The 7,866-nt window shown below is 57.7% G+C and overlaps 1 long non-coding RNA gene across 1 annotated transcript; it reads right to left on the bottom strand.

Annotated features, from left to right (window-relative positions):
• Positions 1-28: 28 nt before the first annotated feature.
• On the bottom strand, positions 29-7,152 carry LOC132536281 (uncharacterized). Its single transcript, XR_009547927.1, has 3 exons — positions 6,735-7,152; positions 692-1,526; positions 29-398 (listed from the first exon to the last, which is right to left on the bottom strand). It is a non-coding gene; the product is annotated as an uncharacterized LOC132536281 (long non-coding RNA).
• Positions 7,153-7,866: the final 714 nt, after the last annotated feature.

Below are 7,866 nucleotides of genomic sequence, written 5' to 3'. Positions count from 1 at the left end.
CTGGGGCTGCAGCCTCACCGTTACCGTCACCACAGTCCCATCCCCAGCACCCCACGGGCCGTGCAGAGAGGGGAGGAAGCCACTGATGTAACTAGGTCACCGGCTCGTTTCAAGTCCAGACGGAGGCAGCCGTGTCTCTGTTTCATAATTATTCGTCTGTGGAATCTTCTGTCTTGTTCTTGGAAACGACTGGCTGCCAGCGATTGGGCAGTTCTCTGAAAGCGCTGGGAGCTTTGCCGTAGGGGTGCCCACCTCCCCACTCTGGAGGGACAGGAGCTGAGAAAGTTCCACAGGAGCACCGGGGACCCCGGGGGAGGGGCAGGGTGCCAGGTTCAGGTCCAGGAGGGACAGACACCCCATGGGGGACACACACAGCAGTCCCAGCTGGCCCCCCGTCACTTTTTTAAAAAATATTTTATTTATTTATTCCCTTTTGTTGCCCTTGTTGTTTTATTGTTGTAGTTATTATTGTTGTTGTCGTTGTTGGATAGGACAGAGAGAAATGGAGAGAGGAGGGGAAGACAGAGAGGGGGAGAGAAAGATAGACACCTGCAGACCTGCTTCACCGCCTGTGAAACGACTCCACTGCAGGTGGGGAGCCGGGGTTCAAACCGGGATCCTTATGCTGGTCCTTGTGCTTTGCGCCACCTGCGCTTAACCCACTGCGCTACAGCCCGACTCCCCCCGTCACTTTTTTCTATGACAGGCGGCTGAGCTGTCACAACTTGACCTGTTTGGGGGCCGGGTGGTGGCGCACCTGGTTGAACACGTTACCATGCTCAAGGACCTGGGTTCAAGTCCCCACACCCCACCTACAGGGGGAAAGCTTTGCAAGTGGTGAAGCAGTGTTGCAGGTATCTCTCTGTCTCTGTCACCCCCTTCTCTTGACTTCTGTCTCTACCCAGTAAATAACTTTAAAAGATTAAAATAAACTAAAACTTGGAGACCGCAGCAGAATGAGTTTCTCTGTCCCCAGAGTACTCTGGAGACCAGCCCGTCACGAGATGCCCTCCCCACCAGCGTCCGAGACAAGCCGTGTCCCCAAGGGGCGGCCAGTTTTAGTCCTGAGCGCCAGTGGGGACAGCGTGGCGGGCTCTGTCCCGCGACGCTGAACTGTGAATGTCAGTGCTGATGTGTCAGTCGGGTGGGCTTTCTGAGAACACGCTGCCGACCCCAGGGGTGCCGTGGTGACATCTCACGGAGAAGAAGCAGCCAGGGTGGAGACGTGGGGATAGAGGGCACCCTGGACAAGGGACATCAGAACGGCCGCAGCCCCTGACAGAGTCCCAGAGCTCAGAGTTACCTTCCAGCCGCGCACAGAGAAGGCAAACGAGAAGGTGGCTGCTGTGGGCGTGGGCAGCGTGGCCTGCGCTGGGCAGCTTCTAGGAGTCTAGAGATGCAGCAAAGCGGCTAAACCCCTTGTGAGTTACCCCAAATCTCGGGTTGTCCCAAGAAGGCAGGAGGCCTCTCCGTTACAACATTGCCGTGTCACTGTCCCTCTTGCCAGCAAGAAATGCAGACTTGGCCTGTGGGGTTGAGGAGACAGAGTCACGATTCTGCAAAAGACTGTCCTGCCTGAGGCTCTGAGGTCCCAGGTTCTGTCTCCAGCATCACCATCAGCCAGAGCTGAGCAGGACTCTGGGGTCTCTCTCTCTCTCTCTCTCTCATTAAAATATAACAAATAGGGCTGGGAGACAACACAGAGGCTCTGCAAAAGATTCTCATGTCTGAGGCTCTGAAGTCCCAGGTTCCATCCCCAGAGCCACCATCAGAGATGAGCAGGGCTCTGGTCTCTCTCTCTCCCTCCCTCCCTCTCTCCCTCCCTCCCTCTCATTAAAATCTCTCATGTCCTTTCTTCACGTCACTGGCCTTGGGGTTCTGCAGGGCCTCTGCCTAAGTCCACGAGAGTCTCCTGAGAGGCTGCTAAGTGTCACATCTGCAAAGGCTGCTCTCCTATGAGGTGACACTCTGAGACTGCTCCAGACACCAAGATCCAGCGTGTGCCACTCAACAGCCGGTATCCCGGGGACAGGCGGTGGTGCACCGGGCTGAGCACACCTGTTACCATGCATGAGGGCCTGGGTTCGAGCCCCCGGTCCCCATCTGCAGGGGAGAAGCTTCAGAAGAGGTGTAGCAGGCCTTCTCTTCTGCTCTCCCTCCCTATTTAACTTTTCTTTTTCTTAAAACGTTTGAAATTATCTTTATTGGATAGCAACAGCCGGAAATTGAGATAGAAAGGGAAGAGAGACAGACACCTGCAACACTGCTTCACCACTCGCAAAGCTTTCCCCCCTGCACATTGGGACTGGGTCCTTGAACCCGGGTCCCTGCAGTTTGTAATAGGTGCACTCAACCACGCACACCACAATCTGACCCCTACCTCTTTCTTCAATTTCTTTCAGTCCTAAAATAAAAAGAAAACATGGGGGCTGGGTGGTGGCTGTCTCTATCCAGTAAATATAGAAAAAAAAATGTTTTTAAAGACCTAACTAGGTTAGTTGTTTTAAAATAAAGAAAGAAAAAGAAAACACGTAGTGGCATATTCATTGCTGAGACACTGAGGCTCAGCAATGATCCTGGTTGGCAACCAAAAGTAGTAAATGAAAATAATAAAGCCAGTGTCCAGAGACGAGGCCTGGCAGTGGGAGGGCTGGCTTATCCAGGCCTCAGCAACTTGAAAAGGTCATGGACGGGGGCCGGGCGGTAGCGCAGCGGGTTAAGCGCAGGTGGCACCAAGCACAAGGACCGGCGTAAGGATCCCGGTTCGAGCCCCCGGCTCCCCACCTGCGGGGGAGTCGCTTCACAGGCGGTGAAGCAGGTCTGCAGGTGTCTGTCTTTCTCTCCCCCTCTCTGTCTTCCCCTTCTCTCTCCATTTCTCTCTGTCCTATCCAACAACGATGACATCAGTAACAACAATAATAACTACAACAATAAAACAAGGGCAACAAAAGGGAATAGATAAATATTTTTAAGAAAAGAAAATTTAAAAAGGTAGAGAGGACTGGGTTTCCAAAACCCATGCATGTCAGGGTGGGGCTCCAGGCTATTTATAAGCCTGGGCAGGTGGGGGTGCTGGTGAGGGTGAAAGGGCCCAGTCCCCCTTCAGATGGACCCTCCCCTGCTCAACTCCAGGAGTCCCGGTGATTGTGAATTTGGGGCAGAAAGCAGGTCCAGGGGATGGGGCTGGGGGGTCACTCCTGTCTTGGGGGCTCCTGTCCCACCAGCAAAAGCAAACTGTGACCTCCACTGGTGAGCCCATGTCTCCTCACCCCCCACTGACCAGACTTCCAGCTGGGCCCTCACTCCTACCCCCACCTCAGTTTCCCCGCCAGGCATCTCTGCCGGCAGAGATGGGGTCCCATCCCCGTGCCTGGCTCAGCGGTGCCCCTCCCCGTGGCAGGGGCGGGGGGGGGGTCTGACACACAGCGGGGTCTCCAGAAGTGTCTGCTGAGCTGCTGAACGGAGAAGAGAGAGCAGCAGTGATTGGGTGTGTCGGGCGGGGGTCAGGGCGCCCCAGGTATCTCCAGCTGCATCTGGGCTGGGCGGAGTCCCGTGTGGGACGCTTACTGGAAACTCACGGGCCAGACCACTTCCTGCCTGGGCTCTCCCGTGGGGGCCTCCCACCCACCCCCCCAGGCCACCACGATGCCCCTGGGGGAGAGGACGGCCGGGGGCGGATGGACTGGGCTGAAGTTCACTCCAACACTTGGTGACGGCTGGAAACGGGACGTGGCTGTATCCCTGCTGGCCCCACCCTTTGGGACCCATGAAGGGCTTTGATCTCAGGGATTCTGGGCCACGGAGACAGGCCGGCCCGGCCTGTGGGGGGCGGGAAGATCTGGGGACTTGCACCCCGCCCCGCTTGCCCCCAGACCCAGGTCTGGCTGTCCCTTCCCTCTGGGTCTCCCCTCGGAGGAGGGGGCCAGGAGTGTGTGAAGACCCAGGGGGGTCTCAGGTCCTCAGAGGCAGAGACAGCCGCGAAACTCACGTGGGGGTGCTCAGACACCCGCGTACACCCGCAAACGTGTCCACAGACAGCCCACCTGCAGGAGGGGGGGGGGCGACCTGTGGTTTCCAGACCCCTTTCCACTAACGGGCTCCATTTCGGGGTGGCTACCTGCACCCCGACTCTGTGCCTGGGGCTTGCTTTCTCGAGGGGTGGAGCTCGGGGTCCGTGCGCCAGGACCTGGGTTCAAGTCCTCAGTCACCTGCTCGGAGCTGACAGACAAGGGCTGGACCGCCTCCTGCTCCCTGCTGTGTGGCCAGGCAGCCCCGTCTCTCGTCTCTCAGGTTGCCTCTCCTCTGGGGGTGACAGGGGCGTGTGTGTGTGTGTGTGTGTGTGTGTTTCACAGGAGTGTCACGCCATGTGGGAGACAGAAGAGCTTAGAGGAGACGGCCTGGACTGGGGGGTCGGGGTGGAGCCCCAGTCTTCTGAGGAGATGTCTACACAGCCTCCTCAGGGGACCCAGGGCCCTCACACCAGCCTCAGGAAGGGAAGTGTCACAGTTACTTGAACCCGCGCCCCAGAGCTCAGCCGCTGGGGCTGGGGAGATGCTCAGAGGGGGAGCATAGGACTTGCAAGTCTGAGGTCCCAGAGACCTGGGTTCAATCTCCTGCACCACCTTATGCCAGAGCTGAGCAGGGCTCTGGGCTCCTTCTCTGCTTCTCAAGGGAATAAGTATTTTTTTTTAATTTGACTTTTTAAAAAATATTTTATTTATTGCTGGATAGAGACAGAGAGAAATTGACAGAAGAGGAGAGAGACAGAGAGACACCTGCAGCCCAGCTTCACCACTTGTGAAGCTTTCCCCTACAGGTGGGGACGAGGGAGGGGCTTGAACCTGGGACCCTGTGCACCACTGTATTGTGAGTGAGCGCTTAACCAGGTGCGCTGCCACCTGGCCCTAAATAATCTTTTAGAAGGAAAAGAAGAGTCCAAGCGGTGAAGCAAGGACCCGGGTTCAAGCCCCTGGCTCCCACCTGCAGGGGGAAGCTTCACAAGTGGCGAAGCAGAGCAGCAGGTCTCTCTCTGCCAGAGCACTGTTCATCTTTGGCTGATGGTGATGTGGGGGGTTGAACCTGGGGCCTCAGAGCCTCAGGCCTGAACTATCTCTCTCTCTCTCTCTTTTCTCTTAATCTGTCTTTTATGCAATACAATTAAAATATAATTTAGAAAAACAGAAATTGTTAGGAAAGCGCTTCCTGCACTAAGAGCTTGCTTTCTAACCAGGAGGAGTGGGCGGGCAAGATGTGGGCCTGGGCTTGGGGAGCATGGGGAGTGGAGACCCCCAGACCTCAGTCGCCGGGGCTCCTCTCACTTGGAGCAAAGCCCATGGGGAAGGCCAGGCTGCAGGATGGGGGCCCGGGGTGCCTGGTGCCCTGCTTCCTGACACCCAGCCATTCCTCTGGCTCAGGACCCCCCCCCCCCGGCCCCCTGCAGAATGTGTCTATCTGTGGCGGTGCCCACCCTGCCTGCTAGTGGGGCTCAGCTGGGCACCGGGGCTGCAGGCCGGACCCCTGCGTCGGCCGTGATTTACAAACAGGAACCCCCAAACAGAGGAAGTGGGCTGGGGGACCGAGAAGCAGGAAAAACACAGCGGCTGGTATGGGTGGGGTGGGTAGGGTGGGGGCCTCTCCCAGCACCTGGGGAGGTGGCAGCTGTGTGCGGGGGGTGGGGGGGCCGGTCCTGGGAAGGGGCTCCCTCAGCACCTGAGGGTGCCACTATGGAGGGAGCAAGAAGGCCTGCCGGACGTTCTAGGAAACACCAGAGACGCCCCTCACTCGGCCCTCAGAGGAAACCAAACCCTTTACTGCGTCCCCCTCACCCCGCGGCCAGAGGCTGGAGCCCATTAGCTCCACGCCAGCCTCCCCACTGGGGGGTGTGCAGGGCAGAGCCGGGAGCCGGGGGCAGGCAGGGAGGGGCTGGAGGCCCCCAGGTCCCCCCAGGTCCGGAGCCCCTCAAACCTCCACTCAGAACAGCGCCCTGGGAGGGGTGGGGAGCTAGGTTCCCCTCAGCCTGGGGCTCAGCATCTTTGGCTGGGAGGGTGCCCTCCCCTCCACACCCCCCCAGCCACATCACCCTTGGGCCCGTTTCCTTTCCCCCTCCTGAGAGCCGTAGTTAGTGGGGCTTCCAGCCGCCCTGCCCCTCAGGTATCACTTTTTGTTGTCGAGGTCGGCGGCCAGGAGCAGGCCCAGGTCGGGTCTGCTCCCAATACACAAATATTTTAAGATGTTTTTCTTACTTTTGTCCAATCTCAGTATCACTTTCTGTTGTCGAGGGATGCTGACTGGTCTCGAGGGCCCATTTCCACGTCTGCCCCCACATATTTGCGGGCCGTCTCAGGCCCCATCAAACCCTCCCCCTGCTCCCCCCTGCCCGCGGCTGGGCCCCCAGCCTTGCCCAGCCCTCCCCTGCCCCCTTCTAAGTCCCTGAATGAATCTGTCGCGACGGCCAATAGGTTGTTCATTCCTTCGCAGTCATTTTGTGGGGGTCCTCTAACTTCTCGGCCTGCGATTCACACCATTCCTGGAGGAAAGTCCTCAGCCAGCTTCTCTGTGAACACTCCTTCCGCTCTGCGACTGTTGTCACTCTCGGGCCCAGTCACTGCCGTATGCCAGACCACTTGACTGGTCCCACAGCTCTGGGTACGCCCTGGGGTTTTATTTTTTAAAATGTCATTTGTTGATTTTGAGTAGACACAGAAAGCTTTGGAGGGGAAAGGGAGACGAAATACCTGTAGCCCTGCCTCACTGCTCGTGAAGCGTCCCACCTGCAGGTGGGGGCCTGGTGCTCGAACCCGGATCCTTGTGCACTGTGACGTGTGCACCAGCACCTGTCACTGTCGTCCCCTCTCCCCGTATCTCGCTGTGTGTGGCCTCACCCGACCACTATCAAGCTCATCAGTCTTCAGCTGCGATTAGTCTGTCAGAGAAATTCTTTAAACAGCCATTCTCTTGGTGACCCTCCTGTTCTATAGTCTCCATTTGTTGAAAAATTCTAACTCATCATGCGAGTCAGAAATCTCTTGGGGGCCAGGTGGTAGACACCACGCACAAAGGTCTGTCTGGGTTCAAGTCCCCGCTCCCCACCTGCAGGGGGGTGCTTCATGAGTGAAGCAAGTCTAGGGTGTCTCTTTTTCTAATTTTTAAATTTTTTTCCCCTTTTGTTGCCCTTGTTTTATTGTTGTAGTCATTATTATTGTTATTGATTTTATTATCATTATTGTTGTTATTGATGTCGTTGTTAGATAGGACAGAGAGAAATGGAGAGAGGAGGGGAAGACAGAGAGGGGGAGAGAAAGACAGACACCTGCAGACCTGCTTCACCGCCTGTGAAGCGACCCTCCTGCAGGTGGGGAGCTGGGGGCTCAAACCGAGATCCTGATGCCAGTCTGTGCATTTCGTGCCACGTGCACTCAGCCCGCCGTGCCACGGCCCGGCTCCCCGTCACTCTGTCTCCCCTCTCTCCTTAATTTCTCTATGGCCCATCAAATAAATTCGCAGGAAAAAGAAAATGGCCTCTCGCAGACTGAAGGCAGATTCTGACTTCTGTCTCTCCTGCTGGGGACGCGCCCACCGCCGGCCGGGTGACGGCTGCTCTGCCCGGGTGCCCTCCCTGCCCCTGCAGGATGCAGCGCTCACCTAGTTAGCGGGCACCCACAACCCTGCACCCAGCACCCAGGCGCCTCCACTCTGCACCTTCCGTCCCCGGGTCCGAGCGTTCAGAGGTTCCCAGGGTGGGAGCGGGGCCTCCCGGGTTGAGGGATCCAGAGGGGGACCCGCCCTGCCTCCCCTCGAACTCTGGCCGGGATGCGTCGGCGCCAGGGCAGCTGGGGGGTGACTCGCGGCTGCGGGTAGAGGCCGGAC

This window comes from Erinaceus europaeus, unplaced genomic scaffold (assembly GCF_950295315.1).
Source record: "Erinaceus europaeus unplaced genomic scaffold, mEriEur2.1 scaffold_820, whole genome shotgun sequence".
Classification (NCBI taxonomy): Eukaryota; Metazoa; Chordata; class Mammalia; order Eulipotyphla; family Erinaceidae; genus Erinaceus; species Erinaceus europaeus.
Note: the sequence above shows the minus strand (reverse complement) of the source record. Positions and strands in the feature narration are given on the sequence as shown.